The sequence below is a fragment of the Bos grunniens genome, chromosome 2 (genome assembly GCF_055505025.1).
Source record: "Bos grunniens cultivar Pamir isolate PY7600 chromosome 2, Bosgru_T2T1.0, whole genome shotgun sequence".
Classification (NCBI taxonomy): domain Eukaryota; kingdom Metazoa; phylum Chordata; class Mammalia; order Artiodactyla; family Bovidae; genus Bos; species Bos grunniens.
In genome coordinates, this window is record NC_141166.1 from 44,206,721 (window position 1) to 44,234,210 (window position 27,490).

Below are 27,490 nucleotides of genomic sequence, written 5' to 3' on the forward strand. Positions count from 1 at the left end.
ATTTCCAATATTCTGGGAGGTGGGTCATAGAGGATCTTGCCATAATTTATGTCGGAGAGTGTTTTATCTAGGAGTTTTATAGTTTTTGGTCTTACGTTTAGATCTTTAATCCATTTTGAGTTTATTTTTGTGTATGGTGTTAGAAAGTGTTCTAGTTTCATTCTTTTACAAGTGGTTGACCAGTTTTCCCAGCACCACTCATTAAAGAGATTGTCTTTTCTCCATTGTATATTACCTCCTTTGTCAAAGATAAGGTGTCTATAGGTGCATGGATTTATCTCTGGGCTTTCTGTTTTGTTCCATTGATCTATTTCTCTGTCTTTGTACCAGTACCATATTGTCTTGATGACTGTGGGTTTGTAGTAGAGCCTGAAGTCAGGCAGGTTGATTCCTCCAGTCTTGAAAAATCTTGATTCATGTTATGTGAGCCAAAACATTTGGAAAACTTACCATCTGCAATACTTTGGGAGACAAACCATGTGCTTAGTGAGCTGTTATCTCTAGGAGAAAATGTTGGAAAACAGCATGATAGTATTGTGTGTTGGCTACAATTGGCTATGTTTTGGGGGTTGGGGGGGAAGAAGAGATAAAGAAAAGATGAGCTCAGAAGAGAACTGACCAGTTTACAAACAAAAATTGATTCCAGAAATCTGAGGCACTGTAGGATTGGAAAAGCTTACTGCTTCTAGATTCTAAAAGGCAAGAAGCAGAAAAATGTTTTGAGGAGCAAACACCCAATAAACTGTAAAGTGACTGAACACAGATTAGATTAAAGGAGTGACTTTCCAAACTTGAAAGGTGGCCACCATTTAGTTGAAAAAGATAGGAATGGAAAGAGGAAACAAAGAAATAGAGTAGACTTGAAAACAATGACTAAAAGATATCTTTGGATGTATTTGTTATTACACGGAGATGATGAGAATAAAATAGATCAAAATTCTATTGAATTTTTGAGGGAGCAGTATTTTGAGTTCTATGATGTTTGGTCCCCAGCCTTCCATGAACAGAAGCAAATGTTGAAAGTCACAGCATTGAGGAGGAAATGATTTCTCACCCCCATTTCAGGAGTGATCAGAGAAGAGGATATACAAGTCCCTTTAGAGGACAGTTCGGTTCAGTTCAGTCGCTCAGTCATGTCCGACTCTTTGCGACCCCATGAACTGCAGCACGCCAGGCCTCCCTGTCCATCACCAGCTCCCAGAGTTCACCCAAACTCATGTCCATTGAGTTGGTGGGCTAATCAAGGAACTACCCTCACCCTGCGTGGAGTCTCCCCAGCCTGGCCAGCAGGATTTCAGAACCCCAGATATGTGGTTACTTTGTATTTCTTTCTTCTGCTTTTTGAATTAGGAGCATCTGTTGTGGTGATTTGTCTTTATTACACCATTGTACTTTGGACAAGACAATCTTTTTTTCCTTCATTTATCTTTTTTGTCATATTTTTTAAATGTTTTAATAGTAAAAATTTGATTTTTACAATTTTGTGTTGGTTTCTGCCATACAACAACATGAATCAGCCATAGGTATACATATATCCCCTCCCTCTTGAACGTTCCTCCCAACCCCCACCACATCCTACCCCTCTATGTTGTCACAGAGCACAGGGTGAGCTCTCTGAGTCATACAGCAAATTCCCACTGGCTAGAGAGATAATCTTTTTAAAGTTCATTGGTCTCTGGACTGGGAGAAGCCACGTGCAAACTTAATAGAAACTATTGCCTATCGCACAGAGACCCTGAACTTGAAGCTGAATGTAGTGGATTTAGGGTTGACTCTAGGAGGTGGGGGTGATGCGACTGGTTTCTGTGTGTGAGAGCAAGGAGCAAAGAGGTACCCCGAAACAAATATCAGGCTGAAGCAGAGCTGATGGTGCTCACTATATCATGCATAAGCTCTAGTGCATTTGCTCCCCAGCTTCCCTAGTAGGTTGGGGTCATGTGACTGGGGTCTGGTCATTAGAAGTAGGTAGAATGACTCCATCTAATTTTCCAGCTCTCTCTTCTTCTGCCATGGGGACCATATGGGTCTTAGATCCCTCATGTTCCTGACGCTATGCTGATAAGATGGAGGAAGACTGCCTCACACACATTGAACTAGGCAAGAGCTAGAAATAAACATTTATGGAATGAATGAAATCATGGAGACTTTAGGGTGTATTTGTAACTGTATCATAACTTAGTCTATCCTGACTAATATTCTCTCCTATTCAGAGAAGATTCATAGTATGGGAATTTTTGAGATAATTCTCAAGTCTAGCAAATTTGGAGAGAAGGCAGGCAGAGTTCTTTTTTATTTTTATCTCAGAGTAGACATTATGTGTAAGACAAAATAAGATTTTAGAATTTCATGAGATGACATTTTATATAAACTGAAAATTAAATCCAAGGATCTAAGCATTACAAAACAATTTTTGAAGAAAAGCTATTTTGCAAAAGGTTGCCCTCTGCCATTGCTGGAAGCGCTGGTTCAGGCTCTCTATTAGATCTCTCCTGTCTCCTCAGTCTAAGGTTTGTCTTTAGCTTAGAGGTTTCTGTCTTTTGAACACAAACCCAAGAGTTTGCCCAAGAAAAAATCTTAGCAGTGTTCTTTCATCTTCTGGGTCAAGAAAGAAATCAGCTCTCAAGAATTATAATATTGTTTTGAGCAAAAATGAACAATGTAGGATCCTTTAAGCTTGTAAACATCTTCAAAATTCTTTGACAGTGCTGTAGACTGATACTTCTACATGGAGTTCTGGACGTTTATTATTAACTGATATAAAGCAATTATACCATGACTGAATTCAATATCAAGTATCTGGGTATAACAGTACTGTTTCAGATATTAGTTTCTTTATCAGCCTTTATGGCATTTCTTGATTGGAAGCAAGAAAGAAGACTATTCATCAGAAGCCTAATCACCAGAAGGGTTCTGTAGTCCTTACCCTATGAAGAGGTCTGGAACAATGATTAAGCACTGATCACTGCAATTCACATCACCCACATATTCAGAATTTGGTGCCAGTGAGCTAAATAAAGCTTGAATGACAACCACAAGCTTTGCTTGTGTTAACCATTTTGCTGATATAAGCCTCAAGATATTCCAATTGGACTCCATGCCCATTATTCCATACTATGATCTTAGGACCAGTGTTACATGCACAAGGAAAAGCTCTGTTAGCCATTAGAGTAATTAATGGTTTTCTTGTTATGAGATTGAAGTGCAGACCAAAAATTTTTCTACCTCTGACTGTTGTCTTGACACAACTTTCTATGTACCAAGAAGGGCAAAAAAGTGAGGAGAGGTTCCTGTTTTCCTTAAACTCAAATGCTGTTCTTTTATTCCTTCCCTGTCAACACCATCACCTCCATATGAGGACCTCTGCTTTAGGAGTCCACTTCATCTCACATTCTTATTACAAAGTGAGTTCCTAAGGCAGACACCCACCAACTTCCCTTCCTCCTTTCTGAACTCTCATTCTTTTTCAGGTATCCACCCATCCACCCAAATGAAAGATTTTCCTTTTGTCATTGAATTTGCTATCTCTATTGCCAGTGGTGCCAGGCATGGATTGTTACCATTTCCATCGAGTCAAGGCTATGGTTTTTCCCGTGTTTATGTATGGATGTGAGAATTGGACTGTGAAGAAAGCTGAGCGTCGAAGAATTGATGCTTTTGAACGGTGATGTTGGAGAAGACTCTTGCGAGTCCCTTGGACTGCAAGGAGATCCAACCAGTCCATTCTAAAGGACATCAGTCCTGGGTGTTCATTGGAAGGACTGAGGCTGAAACTCTAATACTTTGGCCACCCCATGTGAAGAGTTGACTCACTGGAAAAGACCCTGATGCTGGGAGGGATTGGGGGCAGGAGGAGAAGGGGATGACAGAGGATGAGATGGCTGAATGGCATCACTGACTCGATGCACATGAGTTTGGGTGAACTCTGGGAGTTGGTGATGGACAGGGAGGCCTGGCATGCTGCGATTCATGGGGTCGCAAAGAGTCGGACGCGACTAAACTGAACTGAACTGATCTACATGAAGCTCTCTGTTCTGGCAGGGAGGCTGCTATTTTAACCTTGACCTCCCACCCAGAACAACCATTTCCAGAAAGCTTGCAGTTGCTGGTCCCTCTGCATGGGCTGACTTCCCTCCAGATACCCCATCACTTGCTTCCTCCCTCTTCCTGACCATCCTATTTAAATTTTCACTTCTTAGCTCCACCCATAGAACTCCTGATTCTCTTGCTCTACTGCACCTGACACACTATTTGTATTTTTTTCATTTTTTTCTTTGCTGTTTCCCCAACTTAGATGCAAGCCCCATGGAGGCAAGAGTTTTATCTGGTTCTTTACTGCAATAGTGCAGGCACCTACAATAGTGCCTTCCATTTAGAATTACAGTGTATGGAGTATATGACAAAACTGAGCTGATTTTATGATTCAACAGTCATTCAAAGGGGCTCTGAGGGTCAACACATCTTTGGCGTGTGTGCTGAGGAGGGTGAGGGACCCTGGAAAGTAAGGTCAGTGCCAGGCCAAGTTATTTTGGGTACAAGGCAAAAGGAAAAAAGTCACCAATCCTGTCTTTATTTAACATTTTGTTCCCTATAGAATTTTTGCTTAGTTAAAAAATGTTGCATTAATTTTAAAAAATATTGCATTAAGATATTATTTACCTATTGAGATTTTGTGTCCCCTTGAATTTGTGCTTGAGACGGATGTCACTAGCCTCTCCCTAGTCCTGGCCCTGAGTAGGTTCACAGGACCTTAGAACTGATCCCCGAGTTATGTGCTGATCAACTAAGAGAGCCTGAAAGACCCTCTGCATCCCACCCCAAGAGACTCTAGGGAGAGTTCTGCTTGTACAGTGTGTGTGGTGGGGAGACTTTAATCTTTTGAGGGGAACTCTGAAGTTCCAATACTTTGACCACCTGCTGTGAAGAGACAACTCATTAGAAAAGACCCTGATGCTGGGAAATATTGAGGGCAAGAGAAGGGGGAAACAGAGGGTGAGATGGTTAGATAGCATTACTGACTCAAAGGAAATGAATTTGAGCAAATTCCAGGAGATAGTGAAGGACAAGGGAGCCTGGTGTGCTGCAGTCCAGGGGGTCACAGAGTCGAAGGTGATTCAGCAACTGAACAACAACAGCTAACAACTGAGGACAATGCCTAAAGATGGAATTTCCAGACTGACAATAGGGACTTGTGACAGGTCATTAGTGATGACGATGATGATAACTACCATGATGACTATGTTTAAGGTGCCAGTGTATCCAAGGAAGGAATTAGAACAGCAAGGCAAAGCCTAAGGCAATAATGACATTTCATCAGAATTTTCTTTGATTTCTTAGAAAGTCATTCTGGAGTCCAGGAAACCACAACTCTGAACGAGCTTAACATGTCTATCTGTTCTTCCAGCGTCCGAGCAGATTGGTGTTTCTTCAGTGTGTGCACCAGATGAAATAGCTGGCTGACATTTAAGGTACATGGCATGAACAAATGCATACTTTAAAGATCTACTGAGGGGCCATGAGATGCTCGTGGTATGAGAAGCACTTAGGCGCTGAGACTGACCCAGGGCCCACAGAGTCATAGCTCCCTTCTGCTCCACTCAGGTTGCACACTCATTTAGTGACCACACAAGTTAAATATTTATATTCTCTTTTTTCGTGATCAGTTGTTGAGGACATGGGATGAGGCCAAGTTCAATGTAAGTTACAATTCTGCTACTTTGTCTATTTACTATGTGTAGACGTTGTGCTAACTGCGTACATGCATTATCATTTAGTTTGCACAACAGCTGTCTGAGGTAGGCACACTTATTACACTCTACTGAGCACACATGCACATTCTTCCCTCAAACCATGTAAACTAGAGCAGTGGGAGTCCTACAAAGCTATATAGTTGTCAAAGAGCTGTCTTCTCTAAAAAAGTTCCTGCTTTTGTACAAAAGAAGTGGCTTAGACATTCTTGGCTTCGGAGGATACATGCCCATAAAGAAGATCTTTAAGGCTGAGAGTGTCCCTTTTACTGAAATTCTCTTTCTTTTATAATTATTTCCTAAATCACTTTTAAATCTTACCTTAGCTTTAGAGTGATAACAGTTTAAAGTGATAATAATTCAATAAAACTATGCCATAAGTCTTTTCCAATTAAGTGTTTTGTGGTAGCTACAGACACATTAGATCATGAAATGGTATCATGGACGATTCCAGCTGAGAAGGTGGTATGGAAAATAACCTCATTATTTGTGTCAAATGGACTATAGCCAGCCAGGCTCCTTTGTCCATGGAATTTTCCAGGCAAGAATACTGGAGTGGGTTGCTGTTTCTTCCTCCAGGGTATCCTCCCCACAGGGATCAAAACTGCATCTCCTTGGTCTCCTGCATTGGCAAGCAGATTCTTTACCACTGAGTCACCTGGGAAGCCCTTGGATGAAGAACAAGTTTGAGTAAAGTAGCCATTGTATAAGTAACACAAGTATAGTTACTGAACTCTGTTCACTGGATTAGGAACGACTGGAGCTTATGGACAGACTGCTCAGTTATTCCAACTGAGGAACTGAAAAGATTTTGAAATCAACACCCAAATACCAGGGCCAGGATGGGATCTTCAAGGAAGAAACTCAGGTTGGAGATACAGGATCACCCAGGGATCTTAATTTTAGGCTGATGCCACCACTTAAAGGAAAACCTTTACCATCACCTTGGTAAGGGATCAATTCAGTTCAGTTGCCCAGTCGTGTCCAACTCTTTGCAACAACATGGACTGCAGCACGCCAGGCTTTCCTGTCCGTCACCAACTCCCAGAGCTTACTCAAACTCACGTCAGTAGAGTTGGTGATGCCATCCAACCATCTCACCTTCTGTTGTCCTCCTCTCCTCCCGCCTTCAATCTTTCACAGCGTCAGGGTCTTTTCAAATGAGTCAGCTCTTCACATTAGGTGGCCAAAGTATTGGAGTTTCAGTTTCAACATCAGTCCTTCCAATGACTATTTAGGACTGATATCCTTGAGGATGGACTGGCGGGATCTTCTTGCAGTCCAAGGGACTCTCAAGAGTCTTCTCCAACACCACAGTTCAAAAGTATCAATTCTTTGGCACTCAGCTTTCTTTATAGTCCAACTCTCACATCCATGCATGACTACTGGAAAAATCATAGCTTTGACTAGTTGGAAGGGATAGTGTATAATAAACAATGAAACCATTCGGTACAACAGGGATCCATAAACCCCAACCCCTGTAGGACAGTCCATTAGGAACAGGGCTGCTCAGCAGGAGGTAAGCAGTGCCCTATTGCTCCCTATGGCTTGTATCACCGCCTGAATCATCCCCCTCCCCAAATCCATGGAAAAAGTTTCTTCCATGAAACCAGCCCCTGGTGCCAAAAAGGCTGGGGACTATTGCTGTACAATATTTATTATTTACTGTGAATGTTTACACTTAACTGATTTTGCTCTTTGTGGTTTGTTTTACAGGGTGAATTTAGTTTTTCCCAATAATTAGAACCTTTCTTTATAAAGCCCCCCTCCTTTCTTTACTCTTCCTCCTTTCCTTACCCCTCCTTTCCCTCCATTCCTCCCATCCTTTATTTTTAATACATATTTATTGACTGCGTCATTTGTATCTGTATTCCATACATGTATAGTATATGCCTAAAATGTTGAGTAGAAAACAGATATCATTACTGCCTCACAGAGTTTTTAGAGTTATGCCAGTGCAGAACCTCTTCCAATAATGTCAATTATTTCTCCTTGGTTCCTATGAACTCTCTTAAGGAGCGTTCATAGGAACCAAGGAGAAATAATTGACATTTGCCTTCACGGTAAATGTGGACGCTCATGGTCCCCAGGGTTAGCATGAGCCCCTTGTACACAAATAAACCTCTTGAGCGACATAGCTTCTAATAGCTCTCATGTATAGAACATCCACTTAACCTCCTGGGAAAGCAGCAGGCAGCATAGTTAAGAATGCAGGAAGTTTCAAAAGTCATTTTCACCAAGGTGAGGGAGGTCTCTAGAACAAATATCTTAGTACCTCTGTAGAAAATGACTACTGGAGAAGGCGATGGCACCCCACTCCAGTACTCTTGCCTGGAAAATCCCATGGATGGAGGAGCCTGGTGGGCTGCAGTCCACGGGGTCGCTAAGAGTCAGACACGACTGAGCGACTTCACTTTTCACTTTCATGCATTGGAGAAGGAATGACAACCCACTCCAGTGTTTTTGCCTGTAGAACCCCAGGGATGGGGGAGCCTGGTGGGCTGCCGTCTATGGGGTTGCACAGAATCAGACATGATTGAAGCGACTTAGCAGCAGCAGCAGCAGAAAATGACTACATAATTTCAGTTTATTTCTCTCCATGTGTACTGAACACACAAAATGTGTAGCTACCAGCTACAGGGTAGTAATTGTGGACTCACTATTAGTTGTTGGACATCAAAAGTGAATGAGAGGGACCTCTTGGTGGTCCAGTGGCTAAGACTCCACACTCCTGATGCAGGGGGCCCAGGTTCTATCTCTGGTCAGGGAACTAGATCCCCCATGCCATATCTAAGAGTTTGCATGCTGCAATGAAAAGGTCCTGCATGCCACAATGAAGATAGAAGATCCTGCATGCTGCAACTAAGACCTGATGTAGCCAAATAAATAAAAATATTAAAAAAAAAACAGTGAATGAGACATGGTTCCTGCTTTCACGTTGTTCACAGTGTGGCAGTTCATTTAACAAATGAAACAACAGTTTAGTTTGTTGATGAAAAAACATCATCAAATCATTACAACAGAGTGCAAGAGATGAGGGTTGTGAAAATGTGTTATAAGGTACTGAAGTAGTTCAGGAAAAACAGGAATTGATTTCATCTTGTGGTAGAGAAAAGCCAGAGAAGTTCTCCCAGTGTTGACTGTCACAAAGAGTTTGAAAAGTTGAATAGGAATTTTCTAGGCTAAGGGAGTGGGGAGCTAGGATGGGAAGGAGAGGTGGGCACGCAGGGCATTCCAAGCAGAGGAAACTTGGCATACGCAGGCATGGAGGTGTGTAGAGGGGAAGGGGCATGCTAGTAGCTTCATGGTTCTGCATCAGAAAGCATGAATGTGCTGGAAGGAGAGTGAAGATGGAGATCAGGCCCTACTTCTTGTGCATCTGCTTTAAGAGCTTGGGTTTCTATCTTCTAAGCAATGGGGGTGAGGAGGCTGCCTCTAAATGAGTTGAATGCATGAGAATGGCAGTGTTGTAGTTGCTTTTCCTTCTTTCCCCAGAGCTGGATCAAATAGGACCTTTCACAGGTTCATGCAGGTCACATTCAAAGTTGTCCCTTTCTCTCAGAGAAGCCATCAGATCCTCATGAAAGGACCTTCAGTTCTTGAGAGAGGCTGGCAGATTCATTTCCCTCTTGGGAATTGATATATATACATAATCTGTTGACTTCCCTGATAGCTCAGTTGATAAAGAATCCCGCCTGCAATGCAGGAGACCTGGGTCCAATCCCTGGGTTGGAAGATCCTCTGGAGAAGCAAAAGGCTACCCACTCCAGTATTCTGGCCTGGAGAATTCCATGGACTGTATAGAGTCAGTCACAACTGAATGACTTTTACTTGCAATCTGTTGGGTATGATGTAGTGGGCTGCAAGGAGCAAACCAGTTCAATCTAACTTAAAAATAAACATTTAAACCACATCATTTGAGGATGAAATGTTAACTCAAAGACTTCAGGGCAATAATACAATCAGGCTTCAGGAAGGCTCTAACTGGGAGCCTTAATCCTATTTTTACCTTTTTCATCATGTCTTCTGTATTACTTTTCTTTCTCTCTAGATCAGCTTTCTTGGCTCTCTGGTCAAGGAGGAAAATTTTAATTCCTGACACTGTATCTTCTAGATTCAGCTGTATTGAACAACTTCCTAAGTGCCAATTTCAAATTCCCAGAAGAGAGGATTTCACTGGTCTACCTTGGGTCAGGTGTTACTGCTGGTCCAATCAGCCATCTCCAAGGGCAGGTGTTACCCTCCCAACATGGACAGCAGGGTCATGCATCTGTGCTTTCAAGAATTAGATGTGGAGCAAGAGGACAGTTGCACAGTAAGGAAATTACCTGAGATCTGGGCAGACACTCTGGAAGTAGGTCCTACTAATACAGACACAGTCACTGATCACATACACACAACATCCAAATGTTTGCAGTATTCAAGAACTAAACAAAATTGTAATTACTTAAACTTCTACAGTCAAGAAAAAAGCATTGTCTTAAGTGAAATGTCACTATTTTGACCTTCTTATTTCTCTCAACTAAGGGTTTGAATTTTCTAACCTCTAAGATTTCTTCTAATGCTACAGTTCTTTGATTAAAGGCACAGGGGCAGTGTGAATTTTCACATGTCTTACATTTGCCAACAAGCACTTAATAAGCTCAGAAGGCATTTTGTGTTGCTACAGCCAAACTTAGGGAAGAGGATGTTATTTTAGAGAGGGTGCGATGATTTGGGAGAATGGCATTGAAACATGTAAATGTCATATAAGAAACGAATCACCAGTCCAGGTTCGATGCAGGATACAGGATGCTTGGGGCTGGTGCACTGGGATGACCCAGAGGGGTGGTATGGGGAGGGAGGTGGGAGAGGGGTTCAGGATAGGGAGCACGTGTACACCTGTGGTGGATTCATGTTGATGTATGGCAAAACCAATACAATATTGTAAAGTAATTAGCCTCCAATTAAAATAAATAAATTTAAATTAAAAAAAAAAAAAACTAACACTTAGCTGCCCATTCACTAGTTACCCTGGCTCCAGATAGTATTTGACTATTTTCAAAAATCAAACCCACCCCGAGTGACAAAAATCTTTCTCCATTGACAATATTCAATAGAAAACGCTGGGCAGCCTTAGTAGCAATTCCTGCTGCTGTGTTAAAACAAAACCACTGTTAAAAACTAAAAGCTAAAATTAAACAAAACCTCAGCCTCCTAAGGTGACTGTTTTAAGGCATTGATAAAAGTCTGGGCTATATAGAAGTTCTAGTATGTTTGTTAAAAAAGTCAATATCATTATCTTACTATTATTGCATTTCGTGTCTATAGACTTTGGCTAGATAAAGAACCATCCCAGGATTCAAACATTCATCAAGCCCACACTTCTTACACTCTTAACGAGTCTTATCCTTCATTTGCCCTTTGCTTTCTCAGGTCAAAAGAAGACAAGGGATTAAGAAAATATACACAAAGACTGCAAGGTATATCTGAACTCCCATGAAAATTAAAAAGAAAGGGAATAGACAATGTGCATTTAATGTCATTTCAACCTTGTGCATAATTTAGGACTCTCTGCAGGCTAACTTAGTTTAGATCAGTGGTCCTTTAGGTAACTACATTCACATAGCCTTATATTATAAATCTACTTACTAATTTTTTGCCAGAAGGAATTCTGGAGGTGATTTCTAGCTGCAGTCCTTCACATAGATGATAACAGTAGACATGTGATCTGGAACTTCTGATTTTCTTTAGTCTAACAAACCGTTTCTTCTTATCGCATATTTAGAAGCCCTGGAGCATGAGGAGCAAAGCAGGATTTTTAAATGGACAAACAAAATCTTCATCCTATATTTATTTCCATTAGTCAGAAAAAATATGCAAATCTCCTATCGGGAGTACAGCTGTGGGATACATAGGCAGGTGATGAAAGACATTCATTTGAAATACAGTTTCTCTGCAGTTGTTGGAGCCCCTCCCCACCCTCTTCCCCAACTGTCTGGACTAGGTGGGGGAGAGGTTACTGAGCTATGAACGTATTTCCCATATTGGATCTGAAGCAATAGTGTAGCTAATGTACTGTGTATTCAAATGAGACTCTTTAAAGCAGAGCTGAATTGAACTCAGATGCAAATCACCGTGGCAGAAGCTCTTTCTGCTGGCCTTTGTCCTTTCTGTCTGTGTCCTTAAATACACAGTCAAGGACTCACAGCCGAGATATTTAGCCTTCTGAGAAAGTAAACAATCTTGTCCTCCCCCTCTCAATATAGATGCAGTCACGATGCGCCCAGCCTGCTGAGAACGTGTCAGCAAGAATGTTCGCATCAGAGATGGGTTGAGGCTGGGAGATGGTTCCAGAAGGAACGACCAGTCTCAGAAAAGGCAAGAAAGCAAACTCTCAGCTGAGGAATGAGAAACACTGCAGATGAAGGAAGGAACAGTGATGACAGGAGAGAAGGATCTGAAATTCACTAGATATAATGGCAAAAGGAAAAAAATGAAAAAGAAAGGAGATTCCCTTACCTATGAATAAGATGTGGCATGACATTTATACGTGAAACTTATAATCCCATGTAAGACCGAAAGGCCAGGTCAAGGCCTCAGTAAGCTTGACCTTCCCCCACCTTGGATGCTCTGAGAAACAAAGCAAAGAAGATAAAGAAAATGTACACAGCCCGGCTCCTCCCTCTAAAAGGTGGTGTATTTTCATTTACACGATGCATTGGGCTTGAACTTGGTTCTTAAAGGAAAACACCATGTTCTCTGAGGCCCCCTTCTGCTAATGTTTCCAAAAGAATTCCTGCCTGGCAAGGTGTGCCCATCATGTGTGGTGTTCCCACTGGAGAAGAAGGGAAAAATAAGGCCTGCACACTCAGCTGAAGTCACCCACAGTCAGACAGGGTGAAGCTCTGTCTGCATTCCAAATGCTCCCTTAGGGCCTTGTCTTTCTGCCCCCTCCTCCTCTTATCTTCAGTCCCCTCCCTCACAGAGGTTAAAGATTCATTGGCAAAATCATGCATGGCACTGAGAGAAAACTCCCCAGATCATTTGGCTGGAAACGGAGCCCTAAACAGCCTTTTATGGGGGAGGGGTGCAGGAGAGCTGTCTCTGTGTACTGTATTAGTGGCTGAATTGATATAGGAATAAAATAGAATGTGATCTCCTTAAAAAATTGCTAAATAAAATACATCAGGCTAATTTAAATATATGAGCTAATTATCTGTTGCAAGTGAATTAAAAATATGGGAAGTTTCACCAAGCATATTGATTTTTTTAACATAATTTTACTTTCTGCTAAGTAAATGTCATCTCCAATTGCAGGATCCTGTTATATTCTTTTTAGCTCTCATGATTCTATTTATTATTCATAAGAGAGAAAAAAAATCCCATTTCATACCACCATAACGAGAAACATCTTGCTCTAGGTGGACACATGAAGAGCAACATTTTGGAAGAGTGGACCCCTTATAGCTTCAACGGATGAGCTCAGTTTGTTGGAACACTGAATGCTGTGTGTGTACAAAGTAATTTGGGCCAGTTGGGCATGTCTATAGAGTCAATATACATTGAATGTGCCAGAGACATAGTTATGATGGAATTCAATCCATAGCAGGTAAACGTCCAGTTTCTTATCCATGTGGTGAGTTTTGGTCATGGTTTCGGGTCCACCATAGAAAAGGAAACTGTTATTATCAAAACACGCAGCTTTGAAGGGGACACATAATGATGGCCCTGCTGCTGCTGCTGCTGCTGCTGCTGCTAAAGTCACTTCAGTCGTGTCCAACTCTGTGCGACCCCATAGATGGCAGCCCACCTGGTTCCCCATCCCTGGAATTCTCCAGGCAAGAATACTGTTGTGGGTTGCCATTTCCTCCTCCAGGGGTTCTTCCTGACCAAGGGATTTAACCTGCCTCTTCCTGCATCTCCTCCATTGGCAGGCAGATTTTTTTTTTTTTTTAAACCACTGAGCCACCTGTAGCCCAGGTGGTTGCTGGTGGTTGCTGACACTTATTACCCACCATGGGCAGAACCTCAATTCACCAAAAAAGACATAACTTCCTATGACTTGTAGAGAGTTGGAAGGTATATTTTTCACTCCTGTGAAGGAAATTATCTACTCTCCCCCAACCTAGTAGCATCTAAGTCACTTCAATTATTTTATCAAATGGAAAACCAGGATAGAAAAATAGCCAACAACACACTGCATCAGAAAGACTCTCAGAAATCAAAAGAATATGTGTTTCTAGGGTGGATGAAGGACAAGAGGCAAGGCAGTATGTTTTGGAAGACAAGTCTCTTATCACCAAATGAGGGCAGCAGGTGCACGACCTCACCTTCAAATACCAGTTGTAGCTAATTTACAGTGTCAGCAGTGGGGAAGAATCAGCAGCAGCCCGCTCAGCTAAGTGATGCCTGTCAGGTGGTGCCAGGACTTTGTTTGGGGAACCTAAGAGTAAAAGTGATGAGAGAGGTGGATTTTTAACATACAGCACATAGGGGTGGAACAGGTTTACCTGCTGCCTTTACCTAAACTAGGCTTCCTGTTGAACCAGAAGCTGTATGAGGTTCCCATGGGGCTTCTGTACATGGAAGGGAAATAGCATTGGGTTCAAGAACTTGACTCTGAATGATTTTGATATGCTCTGTGTGTCTCTAGACAGTGTAGTCTTTTTCACTTATCAATTAATCACCTCTTCCCAGAATCTTTCTAGGGTGAATAAAGAATACAACAAGATATTTTGTAGGGCTGCCAGGAGATCAGGTATAGAAATAATGTTGAAAAATACTTAATAAACTGATGTCTCAGAAAACTTTCTTTGGGAAAGTCTTCTACAGCAGTGCAGAAGGAAAAATTAAAAGGAAGCAGGAAAAAAGAAAGCAAAGAACAAATGAGGCAATGAAATCAAGATTTTCAAAAGGAAGAGAAACCAGACTGCTTTTATTCGCCCTTTTACAAGCATTTTAAATAGGATTTTTCTTCAACCTGCCGCACAATATTCGTGTTCTGTCAGTATTATCAAGCTGAGTATTTTTTTTTCCCAGTGAATAAACAGCAAACTGTTTCTTCAGGAGTAAATTGTATTTACTGCATACCCAATTAACCATAGTGCTTACATGTCTTTAGAGTTGTTTTCCTTCACAGTCTGGTTGTGCGGAGGAACTTGGGAATACACAAATGATCAAAACTCAGCACAATTTTCTCCATCATCTACTCAAGAAAATCAATCTGCTTCTGAGATGTCAAAGGTGCCCTTACCCTCCACAAACAGTGGAAGTCAAAGGCCAAATAACTTATTATCTATCTGACTTACTAAGACTTTTTATTTCATTTTGGGGCTTAGTGTGTCTTGCTCTGGTCTTCAAGGATGAAGGATGTGTGTGTTGGTGCTTGCCCACTCCAAACTTCCTCTTAGTTGCTTCCATTCCTTGAAGGTGGCCATGTGGCTAGGGCATGGAGTGAGGTTTAGGGAAATAGGTGCCAAGTCTTCCGCTTAATATTAATTCTTAAACAATTTAATGGCAGTTGTGGAGATATACTGGCACCTCTGCTATGCGACTTCTGGTTCATACAGAAAGAAAGTGGTTTAGCAAAATCATTCCTGGTCAAACCTGAGAAATAGGAAAATGATTAGTCATGGATAGAAATAGACTATATATCTGGCTGCATATTTTGATTGATAGGATGAAAATTACTAGAGGTGATATAAGAGTCAAGAGATTTCCGTATCTGGAAAAAGCAGAGATTTAGGGTTGAGATCAATGAACACCCAAGTATAAATATCTTAGATAATAATAAAATATTTAGAGAGGTCATAAATAATTTAGCTACAGCGTTGGGTCCTAAATTTATGTCCAAGGAATAGTGAAAGGTGTTAGTCACTTAGTTGTGCCTGACTCTGTGACCCCCATGGACTGTAGCCTGCAAGACTCCTCTGTCCATGGAATTCTCCAGGCAAGAACACTAGAGTGGATAGCCATTCCTTTCTCTAGGGGATCTTCCCAACCCAGGGCCCGAACTCAGGTCTCCTGAATTGCAGGCAGATTCTTTATCATCTGAGCCATCAAGAAGCCCAAGGAATAGTAATAACAACAACTGTAACATAGTATTTGGTATAACCCAGGTACTATTTAACGTGATTTAAGTGTATTTACTTACCCAATACTCACAATGACCCTATGAAGGAAATAATAAGAGTTATTCCCCTTTTACAGATAAGGGAACCATGGCTCAGAGAGTTTAAATAAGTTGACACCTATGCTAGCAAGCAGAAGAGACAGACTTGAACCCAGGCAGGTTGGTCCAGAGCCTATGATCTTGGGCATGATATGAACCAACTCAGATATAGGGAAGTATATTTTTATCAAGGGGATTTTCCCCATATCTACAGTTACCATTAGTGCTTACCACTTGCTGAGCTAATATAAATGATTCTGACACATTCACTGCCAAATTCTGAATATTCAATGAGAGGAACACGCTATCAAATAAAATATTTAAAAAAGGATTTTTTAAAATAATCAATGGAACTTCTAGTTCTCTGGGTACCAACTCATTGTCTCTTATTATTCAAATTAGGCTTATAGTGATTGCAATCTGTACATTTCAGCCTGCTCTTAAAGAGAAACTATAGTCTGTAATTCACCCTTCTAGTATCCAGTCCTTTTGCCTAAGGCAGTTGTCACAACTGCTGTGAATTAATGACTTATTTTGTTACATGTTCAATGTTTACCTCTTTCTCTGTATTTCTGGTTCACAGCCTGGTACCTGGCACACATGCTTAAGAAATTTTTGTTGAATAAATGAAGAAATCAAGGAATGACTGCAACCCAGCAGCATCTTCCTATGTTCACCAAAGTCAACTTCTTCTTTCTAGTAGTTTTCACCTTACGGAAATGGGGGCAACATATGGAATTTTTACCCAGTGCCCTTCCTTTGCAATTCATCACAGAATTTTCCTGTTCACCAGCAGATTCACATGCTTGCTTTGTTTAAAGGAGATTTCAGTGTGTTACCCAGGGGGTTTTTTCCCTAAGGATATGATTATTCCCAGCTTGCTCCTGCTGCTGTGATATGATCACGCTTGGCACAGAGCTCACGTGGCCTGGGATTAGGCTGTCCTCATTGTGTGGAGTGCCTTGGACACACGCTGCACTTATTAGAGTGGGGTATTGTGGATCACTTTACAAAGGCAACAGCTGCAGCCATTACTCCAACAGTTATGTCATAATTTGGTATGTGCGACACCTCCGCACTATGCACGCAAAGAAAACATTTATTCTTCTCATCTGTCAATATATTTGTGCCTTGCATCTCTCTTTCTCATTTCCTCCTTTTTTTTTTTTTTCTGCTCCTTTTCACAAGTGGCAGAATGCATCCCAATTCCCAAACAATTGGCTCCTCCACAGAAATATTCTTAAGGCAGCTGCTTTCTTATAGCACAATTTTGAATGATTATGTGTATATAAATATATATGTTTCTTAATAAGAAATAGGCTTTTTGAAATGCAGAGTCAGTTTCACAGCTTCTAATGATATTCAATTAGCCAAGTATGGGCAACACCTCTGTGGTGCGGGTGAGCTCAAACACGGATGCTTGAGGTAAACTAAGACTTTCATGGGATTATTTGGTCGAAAAGACACCAAATCCTTAAAATAAACCAGAGGAGGGCAATTTTCTTAATGCCCCCACTCCATCCCCAGCCCCAGACGATCCAGGATCTGAGACTGTATGAGATAATCCCCCAATCAGGTTCCGCAGGAAACTGAGCTGAAATGGTTTCTCTGAAATCACACAGTTAACCAACAGTAGAACAGGACTAAGCTCAAGGTTGCTGGATCTCAGCCATGTGCATATTACACCTCTTTCAAACCATGAGTCCATAAGCCAACTTGACAGTGATTGGTGTGGGTGGGGTTGAAACGTTAGGGTCAGGTGCCTGAGTCAGTCCTGACATGAATATATGGTGAATATGACATGAATATACTGATACATGAGGCAAGTTCTCCTGACATCTCCATTTCTACCCCCCGGTCCTAGGGGCTATGTGCCACTCTCTATTTACAGAGCCAGAAATGTTCATTGCCTGCCTTGAACCTGGACAGTAGGCTCTTCCTACTATAAGTCCCTCCAGCTGCCAGAGTGTGGGCAGACCAGCCATTCACTAAGCTGAAGGGTCTGATGGATATTTAGGAGGAGGAAGCAGGAGTGAGAGATGTCAGCTAAAGCAGTGAAGAGGTGGAAGAGGATCACACCAAGAGGGTAGTGTTTATAGAGTTTCCACCACGCTCCATGAGACTTTCCCTGGTGGCTCAGACAGTAGAGAATCCATCAGCAATGCAGGAGATGCAAGAGATGCAGGGTCAGTCCTTTGGTTGGGAAGATCACCTGGAGGAGGAAATGACAACCCACTCCAGGATTCTTGCCTGGAGAGTCCCACGGACAGAGGAGCCTGGGGGGCTACAGTCCATGGGGTCACAAAGAGTTGGACACAACTGAGCAGCTTTCACTTTCACCATGCACCATATGCGATGACATTTTCCTGTTCTTTTACTAATCAGACAATGAGATTTTAAGAGGTTGCTTGACAGGCCCATTTTCCAGTAAGGGCAGCAAATCTTTGAACCTCAGTTTGTCTAATTCCAGGATTTCTGTCCAGAGCATCCCTCAAGGTGCTGCCAGTTGTGTGCTGGTGCAGAGGTGCCAGGTGCAGGGAGTGAGTAGAGTTGAAATCCAGCCTCCACCCTTCTTATCCACCATATCCACCTTCAGCTGGCAGCAGAGGCTGAATGAAGAGGGACTCTTCATTTTGTCCCTCTGTCCCCATGGACCAAGCATCCAAAGTGTAGAGAATAATGATCTAAAAGCTTACAGTGGACAAAGGTAGCCCCAGATAACAGAATGCACTGAGGCTCTGCTGCTGCTGCTGCTAAGTCGCTTCAGTTGTGTTCGACTCTGTGCGACCCCATAGACGGCAGCCCACCAGGCTCCCCCGTCCCTGGGATTACTCCAGGCAAGAACACTGGAGTGGGTTGCCATTTCCTTCTCCAATGCATGAAAGTGAAAAGTGAAAGTGAAGTTGCTGAGTCTTATCCGACTCTTAGTGACCCCATGGACTGCGGCCTACCAGGCTCCTCCGTCCATGGGATTTTCCAGTCAAGAGTGCTGGAGTGGGGTGCCATTGCCTTCTCCAGCACTGAGGCTCTAGTCAGGGTTTTAACTGATTGCCTTTGTAATTGCCTGTCTCCTGCTGGATGTAGGTGGCCTAGGATTGCTAGGTGAGGATCATAGTTGAAGAAAGCTCAAAGTTTTCAGGTGTATCCTGGTCCTGATAGAGGCAAAAACATACATGCCCAGATTTCCTGGAGAATGTCTTTTGCTGAATTCTGTTTATTGCTTTTAAATCAAAAGTCATGTCTGACTCTTTGTTACCCCATGGACTGTAGCCTGTCAGGCTTCTCTGTCTATGGAATTCTCCAGGCAAGAATACTGGAGTGGGTTGCCATTCCCTTCTCCAGAGGATGTTCCCAACCCAGGGATTAAGCCCAAGTCTCCTGTGTTGCAGGCTTATTCTTTACTGTCTGAGCCACCAGGGAATCCCTTTTAAATCAAGTGTTAGGTGAAGTTTTGAGATTGACAGAAGTAGGCAGTGAAGACTCAACTGAAATTGATAGAAGCATCAAAGGAATGCTGTCCAGGCTTGCAGGGCTGAGAGGAATAGGAACAGGAGAGTACATTTGAAAGCATAATGGAGCCTTCACCCCAGGGTGATCAGGTCAAATCATCTTTAAGAAGTGAGAATAATTTGTATCCAAGATCTAAACCAGACTCCAAAACTACTTTAAGAATGTGACAATCCCAACCAGATTGGCTTAAACAATAGAGAAATTTATTTATTATCTCATGCAAAAGGACTTCCTTTCAGAAATAGGGAAGGCTTTAGGGTTTCTTAATTCCACAGCTCAGAATTTTTCAGACCTAGGTAGGTTCTTTTTGGGTGTTCTGTCAATGTCTTCACTTTATCCTAAAAGTGGTTCCCTATATGGTCGCATGACAGCTGCCATTAGCAACTGATGCAGCATGCATGCTTTTGTGTTTATTTGGATGAAAAAGATGGACTTTTGATTTCCAGAAGCTCAGAGCAAGCCTCTCTGTGCATCTCGTTGGCTTAGACTGACTTGAGTCTGTTCACCTCTGAACAAATCCCTGGCAAGAGGATGGAACCACCTGGGTTGGCTTTGACTAATTATCTGAGGTGGAATGAATATTGGGAAGTCTTCCAGTTCTTCTCCAAAATGTTGCTACACCCTGAGACCCCCACTTGTAAGTGTATCCATCAGAGTTGAACCAGAGAGGCAGAGTTACTATGAGTGGCACAGAATAAAGAATTTATTATGGGGATTAGATCTTATTCAATTGTGGAAGCTGGTGAAGTGGGGAGTTTGTGTAGGACACTGCCTTCATGGCTACTGTTAAGCCTGAAGTCACTAAAATTCAGCTAGACTAGCCATTGGGAAGGAAAGCTGGTGCCCTTCAGTCAGGACTCAGCTAACAGAGGAGATTTGGCACGTGCTGGAGAAGCTGAGGGGCTCGGTCCCCTGCAGGCCAACAAGGTGAGCCAGCAGGTCAGTGACAATGTGCGTGGGCTGTCACAGTGCCTGGCACTCTGCAGAACCTCAGAGCATAACCAAACAGCTGAGGCTTCACAGATCTCAGGCAAAATGCCTCTTGCACTCATTCCCAACCTGGAAACATACAAAAGAAGGAATTCTGGGGGGAATTAGCTCCCAGTTAACTAAATTGAGAGAGGACAAAGCAACCACAATAAGAATAATACAGTGTATTGATTCTCAATCTGGGATATTTTGCCTTCAGGGGTCATTAGGCAATGTCTAGAGACGTGTTTTTGGTTGGCTCAATTGAGAAGAAGCTATTGGGATCTAGTGCAGAAGCCAGAGATGCTGCTAACTATCCTAGAACGCACAGGACAGCCCCTCACAGCAGAGAATTATCTTATCCGAAATGTCAACACTTTTAGGTTGAAAAACCCTGATCTGGGGTGACCACCGATTGTAAACAAATTATGTTCAAGCTCTGACTCTGTTTCAGCTTCATAGAGCAGGGAGAACCGTGGCTTAAGTTTATTTGGTGGTGGGAACTAGTGGTGTATGTCTGCATTTGAGAGCATAGCACCTGTCCAGGATATTTGACCTCTATTTCATGCATTTATTATCAGAAGGCCCTTACTTTGATTTTTTTTTTAAAAAAGATTAACATAGGTTTTATCCTCAACTTCATATCAAGTCCATGAAGAATATGACTCACCCTTTATATGTCTCCTCCCAACCCTATAGTGACTTGTTTCCAGGGTGATGTCTGTTGTTTCTGGACTGCTTTTACTAGAGTATGCAGAGGCAAACAGCCTTTCATATCCAGCCACACTTATGTGTACGTAAAATCCATTTGTCAATAGAAGCTTTACACTGTACCAGGAGATAGGCTCTCAAGCCTTTTGGGACATGGTTTATAGGTACAATACGGATGCTTCTTTGGTTGATATTTCCAATTAAATTCTCAGGCAAGTTCTTCCTGGTGATTTTATGACATCATTTGTGTCAGAAGTCACTTGACTGATGAGATGGAAATTGCTGGAAAGAAACTTAAGTCAAGGAGTGTAGTGTATCCCTTTGAAACTTTCATTTTCTATTAGATTATTTGTACTTTTCAGATATCCCATGGTATGGATTCAGTAACAGCCCAGGAAGCAGTAGGTAATAAAAAAAAAAAAATAGGAAGAGACACTGATGGATGGCAAATTGCTTATGGATCTGATGCTATAACTCTCTGGCACTTTAACTGATGCATGAGGATAATACCTAGTGAGATGGCTACCATTCCTTGCTGGACTGCCACTATGGTGGGATTCATTCCAGGGATGTGGGCTTTGGCCAGCCATAGGGAGGAGAACCAGTGAGGAAACTTTGATATCCCTGACTTCCCAATCTCAAGGTGAGATGTGGATATGTATTCTAGGACAATTAAAAGTAAGGAAATGTGAATATATACATATGATATAAAATATAACATTTGCATAATGGAAAGGATGCTGTGGAATTGGACAGGTGAGTGAGGCATAGATTAACTGGGCCCATATGAACTATAATTTTAAGGCATCTGATTAGCCTTAGTTATTTCATTGAAGTTCTTCTTGAGTCTCCTGAATCAAAAGCTGTTCATTTGGAAGTAATAGAAAAACAAATCCAAACTGAAAGGAGATTTATTGGCCGGAAGTGTGCCAGGCATCAGATATAATTTTTTCTAAGGCTGGCTTTGCTCCTCGTGGTCACAAGACAGCTGCTCTCAGAGCCACTGGTGCTCTGTGTTTTCATGTCCAGGGACTGTTAGCACAATACTTAGCACAGTTATTCAACAAATGTCCTAATTTCTGACCCAATGGAACTCACCTGTATCATTGACTGTGGCTGGGGAAATGCTATGCTCTGGGTGGATTAGGCTAAGGATTATCACTCATCGCTCATCCACTGTGGTTAAAGGATTGATGTCATGTTACTGATTTATATCCCTGGCCCCCATTCACACAGCCCTTAGTAGGGAAGGTTGGTTTTACAAAGGTGAGTCTGGTTGCTGTTGGGAATTAGGAATATGGAGAATGCATGCAGATACAGAAACAGCAAATGTCTCCTCTATCCCTCCAAATTGATAAATGGAAGCTAAAAAGATTCCTGCTTTAAACAGTGTTTTCCACCCAAACTGAATGTCTCAAAGCACTTAACTATCAGGGGATATTACTAAGAGGTGAAACGAGAAAAATGATGCTTTATGATCAAATCAAGTTAAGGTAATTATTTGCTGCTGCTACTAATTTTCATTGTGAAACTGAGAAAGAGAAAGAGAGGGAACAAGAAAGATGTTTTCTAAACTTATTTCACAAGGGAACCCTTGCTTTGAAGAATTCCTACCACATATTTCAAGACATGGTTTGGGAAATGCTATAGCCTATTGCTTCCTTTGATTGAAACTAATTCCCCTTAAGGTTTCTAGGCTAATAAAGCTTTAATAATCCTTTCTGATTATAAAGATAAAGCATACTCACTTAAAAAATAAAAAGAGAAATCCATAAAGAGCAATATAAAAAACAGTATTTCTACTCAGAACTACTATTAATATTTTAGTGAATGCCCCTTTTCTTCTTTTCTCATATATATACTCTCTCCATATACATTTAAACATTTAGCCGAAAACTTGAATAATATTGTACATATTGTTTTGTAACTTGCTCACTTAAGAGTTTCCTCATCTCAATAGAAATCTATTTTTCCACTATTAATGGTTAGACAATATGCAGTTAATAAGATAAACCACACTGTATTGGACCAATCTCCAATACTGAAATTTAGGACTTTTAAGAAAATATATTACAAATAATCTCTGCTGAACACAGGCATACCTTGTTTTATTGAGCTTTGCAGATACTATGTTTTTTACAAATTGAAGATTTGTGGCAGCTATGTCAAGCAAGTCTATTGGCACCATTTTTTCCAACACCATTTGCTTACTTCTTGTCTCTGTGTCATATTTTGATAATATGTGCAAGACTTCAAACTTTTTCATCATAGTTACATTTGTTATGGTGATTTGTGGTCAGTGATATTCCATGTTACTATTGCAAAAAGCTTACAACTCTCTGAAGGCTCAGATGATGGTTAGCATTTTTTAGCAATAAAGTACTTAAGTTATATACCTTCAACTATCAGTTAAGGCATATCAAATATGGCATATTAAAAAGCAATGTTTGTTTTGGACATAATGTCACTGCAGGATTGGTAGACTACAGTACAATGCGAACATAAATTTTATATGCATTGGGAAACCAAAAAATTTATGTGACTCACTTTACTGCAGGATCTAGAACTGAGTCATCAGTGTCTCTGAGATAAGCCCATATCCTTGATATACAAACCTTTTCAAAGTTGAACACTTGAACATTTCTTTCCTCAGGAAAAATTTCTGCCAGTAGATTTACTGGGTCAAAGGGCATTTATATTTTAAGGCCATAGACATTCATTTTGGAGCTAATATTTCATTACCAATATTATATGCTTAATCCAGGGGGAGGGTTTGCACATGAATTGCAATCATGGGTTTTATAGGATACAAATGGCGTTGCTCTGTGCTTTTTCTTTTTTTTTTTCTGAGAGCAAATGTGCCAGCTAGCAGTAAATATTAAACAAAACCTCAGTTCTGCAATCTGGCACTCAATTGTTCATTTCTTCAACATAGCAGGGGGAAAAAAGTTATTTTGATAGTGTAACAAACACATTGATCTATTGAAGTACTACCACAGACATATTTAATTTCTGTGAAAATAATCGAGTCTGCAGGAATAATTATAGCTATCAAATTGTTTCTTCCAAAAAAGAAAAGAAAGGGGGTTTAGCTATTAGAGTTATAGTTCTTTTGATCCTGAGGAAAAGAAGCAAGAAACTCGTCCTCAAATGGGAGAGTGGGCAGGGAGGGAGAAAGGAAAGGGTAGTCCTTATGGGTCCCCAAAACACAAAGGGTTGGCAGGATCTCAGGCTCATTCATCTGTCAGCTGTCATCACTCTTGGCCTCAGACTTTGGGCTAAGGAGGCACAGGTGGGGGATGTTGCTGAAAGAAGAGGCTTAAAGTTTTGTGCCTTTTACATCACAAGGGCAAAAACCATGTCACCTTGCTTATAAATCTGGTTAATATACTTTCATACATTATTTTACCTAATCATCGAAACTATCCTATGAAGTCTGTGCCATTATGTACATTTTACATATGAGAAAATAAGGATCAAAGAGATGAGAGGTTGAATTGATTTGCTGTTGTCAGCTAAATTGTAACAGAGAGGGAAAAGGAGTTTGAACCCCGACACTGAAAGCTGTAATTTCCTGGTAACCCACCACCCTGTATTTTCCTATTATTCATTAAGGACTCTGATATACCAAGTACTTTCACGTGAATAATCAAATGTTTAACCATTGGAAAAATCCTCTGAAGTAGATGTTACCATCTGTATTAGTTTGCTACGGCTGCTATAACGAAGTATCACACACTGAGCTGCTTAAAATAACAAAACCTTGTTGCCTCATAGTTCTGGAGGCTAGAAGTCCAAGATCAACGTATCACCAGGGCCACGCTCCCTCTGAAGGCTCTAGAAAAGACTCTATTCCGGGTCTCTCACTAATTACCTTCTGGTAGTTTTTTAACATGTGATTGCATAAACTCCAGTCTTCACATGGCATTCTCCTTATGTGTTCCTGTCTCCAAATTTCCCTCTTATAATGACACCAGTCACACTGGATTAGAGGCCCATTCTACTTCAGCATAAACTCGTCTTTACTAGTTACATCTGCATTGACCCTATTTCCAAAGAAGATCACATTCCCATCATGTTGGGGCTTAGGACTTCAACATATGAATTTGGGGGATTGCAATTAAACCCTTTAGAGCAGGAAATGGGAAGCCACTCCTGTATTCTTGCCTGGAAAACCCCATGGACAGAGGAACCTGGAGGACTATGGTCCGTAGGGTCACAAAGAGTTGTACACAACTGAATGAGCATAATTCAACCCATAGCACCATGTGTCACATCATACTGGTTGATGTAAGGTTGCTGAGCATGTAAAGATCAAGGCCAGAATTTGGAGTCAGCTTTTCTGACCATGAGCCCCCAGGATTTTCCTATTACAGTCCCCTTCTTCTTGAAAATCGCTCAGCTGTGTCTGACTCTTTGCAACCCTGTGAACTATACAGTCCATGGAATTCTCTAGGCCAGAATACTGGAGTGGGTAGACTTTTCCTTCTCCAGGGGATCTTCCTGACCCAGGAATTGAACCGAGGTCTCCTGCATTGCAGGCAGATTCTTTACCAGCTGAGTCACAAGGGAAGTCCCAAGGGAAGGGAGCACACGGAGCTGGGCATTGCGGGGTGATGCTGGCAGCAAGCCAGAAACCCACGAGGTGAGGAAGGTGGCAGGAAGGCACTCACCAGGGGCCCACCAACCTGCCCTGCCTGTGGCAAGGCCAATGACTGCCCACGCTCAGCCCACGAGTCTCCTTACTCGTGGATAAAATCAGAACCAATGTGACTGAGGCATAAACAACTGTCATGCAAATTGTACATTAAAAATGCAAATACAATGTAATTACAAAGATGATTTAATCCCAGTCTGGCCTATTTGGCTAAGGATAATGAAAAAGTCACAGAATTTTGATTTAGAGAATATAGGACTTTCAGACATGTAAGACTGCTAGGCAAGAGATTAGATGCTTGGAAGCCAGGGAGAGAATAAACTGGCTTTTTTGATAAACACTAAAGAAGAGAACACTGAGAACAAGGTACTATATGGAGTCCAGAGAATGAACACATGAGGCTGAGGATCCCAGGATGCATGACACCCCTGCCAGGTTCATGGTGCACCTGGACTGGCAAAAATGGCTAAATAATTCCAAGACAGGTGCTAATAATGCAAGCTGGTTTCTAGTTTACTTGAGGCAGAGTCACCAAATACTCTGGGTTGCCTGGGTCTAAGGGGTTGCCCAGAATAGTATTTTCAGCATTAAAACCCAAATAATCCCAGACAGATAGGGGTGGTTATCACCTACTAAGGGGTGAAACCAGATGTCAGCTGTGAACCGGATTAACAAGCGGGGCCTCCTGGTTTAAGTTCCATGCCAGTGAGTCAATAATTTGCCACAGGAATCCTTCAGCTTCTGGTGAAAATAAGAACAATGTCAGATACCACACCTAATCAGTACATAGCTGTTACCCCATAGAAATACACAGCGTGGTTATGTTCTATTGCTTTCTGGCTAGCTGAGTTAAAGACAGGCGATGGGGGATTCACTGAAAGTGAAGATCATACACAGGCGTTGGTCCTTTGTAACTGAATATAGCAAGGCTGCACCTGTCCCATCAGGGACCCTTCTGTTTCACCCCCTTCTCTTCCATCCCTGCTCCTGTCCCCTATATGAACAGTGAGAGAGAATTTCTCAAACTTTCCTGGCCGTGAAAATCAGCTAAGGCACTTATTAAAAGTAGATGCAGTGAAAGTCACTCAGTCCTGTCTGATTCTTTGCGACCCCATGGACTATACAGTCCATGGAATTCTCCAGGTCAGAATGCTGGAGTGGGTAGCCTTTCCGTTCTCCAGGGGATCTTCCCAACCCAGGGATCAAACCCAGGTCTCCCACATTGCAGGTGGATTCTTTACCAGCTGAGCCATCAGTGAAGCCTAAAAGTAGATTCAGAGACAAACGTATTTAGAATCTCCAGGGAGGAGCTGGAAGCTACATCTATATCTCTATGTGTTTACTAGATAAAGTTTTAAGCAAGTTCTCCGGGTGATCGTTGGGTCATCAGAACTAGCAGCCTTGCCAGCAGGAAACTAGACACCCATTTCTCCTCTCAGAAGAAACTAGGAGATTCATCCGCCACCATTTCTGTCTTCAGAATACACAGAGAGGGGAGAAGGGGGAGCATGCTAGTTTCTGCTTAATTCTTCTGTGTCTACTTCAGAGACACATTTGGAAAGACAGAACTCTCTTTCTGGATAGAACTTTTTTTAGATAGAACTTTCTTTCTGGATAGAACTTTTTTAGATAGAACTTTTTTCCCCTGTTACTCGGCTCAGTTTGATTCCCTGATAGCCATGTTTTTGGCAAGCAAAAGGAGCTGGGGAAGGAAATGGAGGTGGTTTGAGGAGGGGGTGCCAACGG

The 27,490-nt window shown here is 41.7% G+C and overlaps 1 long non-coding RNA gene across 2 annotated transcripts in view; it reads right to left on the reverse strand.

Annotated features, from left to right (window-relative positions):
• LOC147377985 (uncharacterized) overlaps positions 1-27,124 on the reverse strand; it is a 59,625-nt gene extending 32,501 nt beyond the window's left edge. The window contains exons 1-4 of one of the 2 annotated variants that reach the window (XR_015151161.1): positions 26,986-27,124; positions 26,378-26,485; positions 14,057-14,169; positions 11,376-11,516 (exon numbers count right to left, since the gene is read on the reverse strand). This is a non-coding gene — a long non-coding RNA (uncharacterized LOC147377985). The remainder of the gene's footprint in view (positions 1-11,375; positions 11,517-14,056; positions 14,170-26,377; positions 26,486-26,985) is intronic. The other variant, XR_015151162.1, reaches the window with a different exon arrangement.
• Positions 27,125-27,490: the final 366 nt, after the last annotated feature.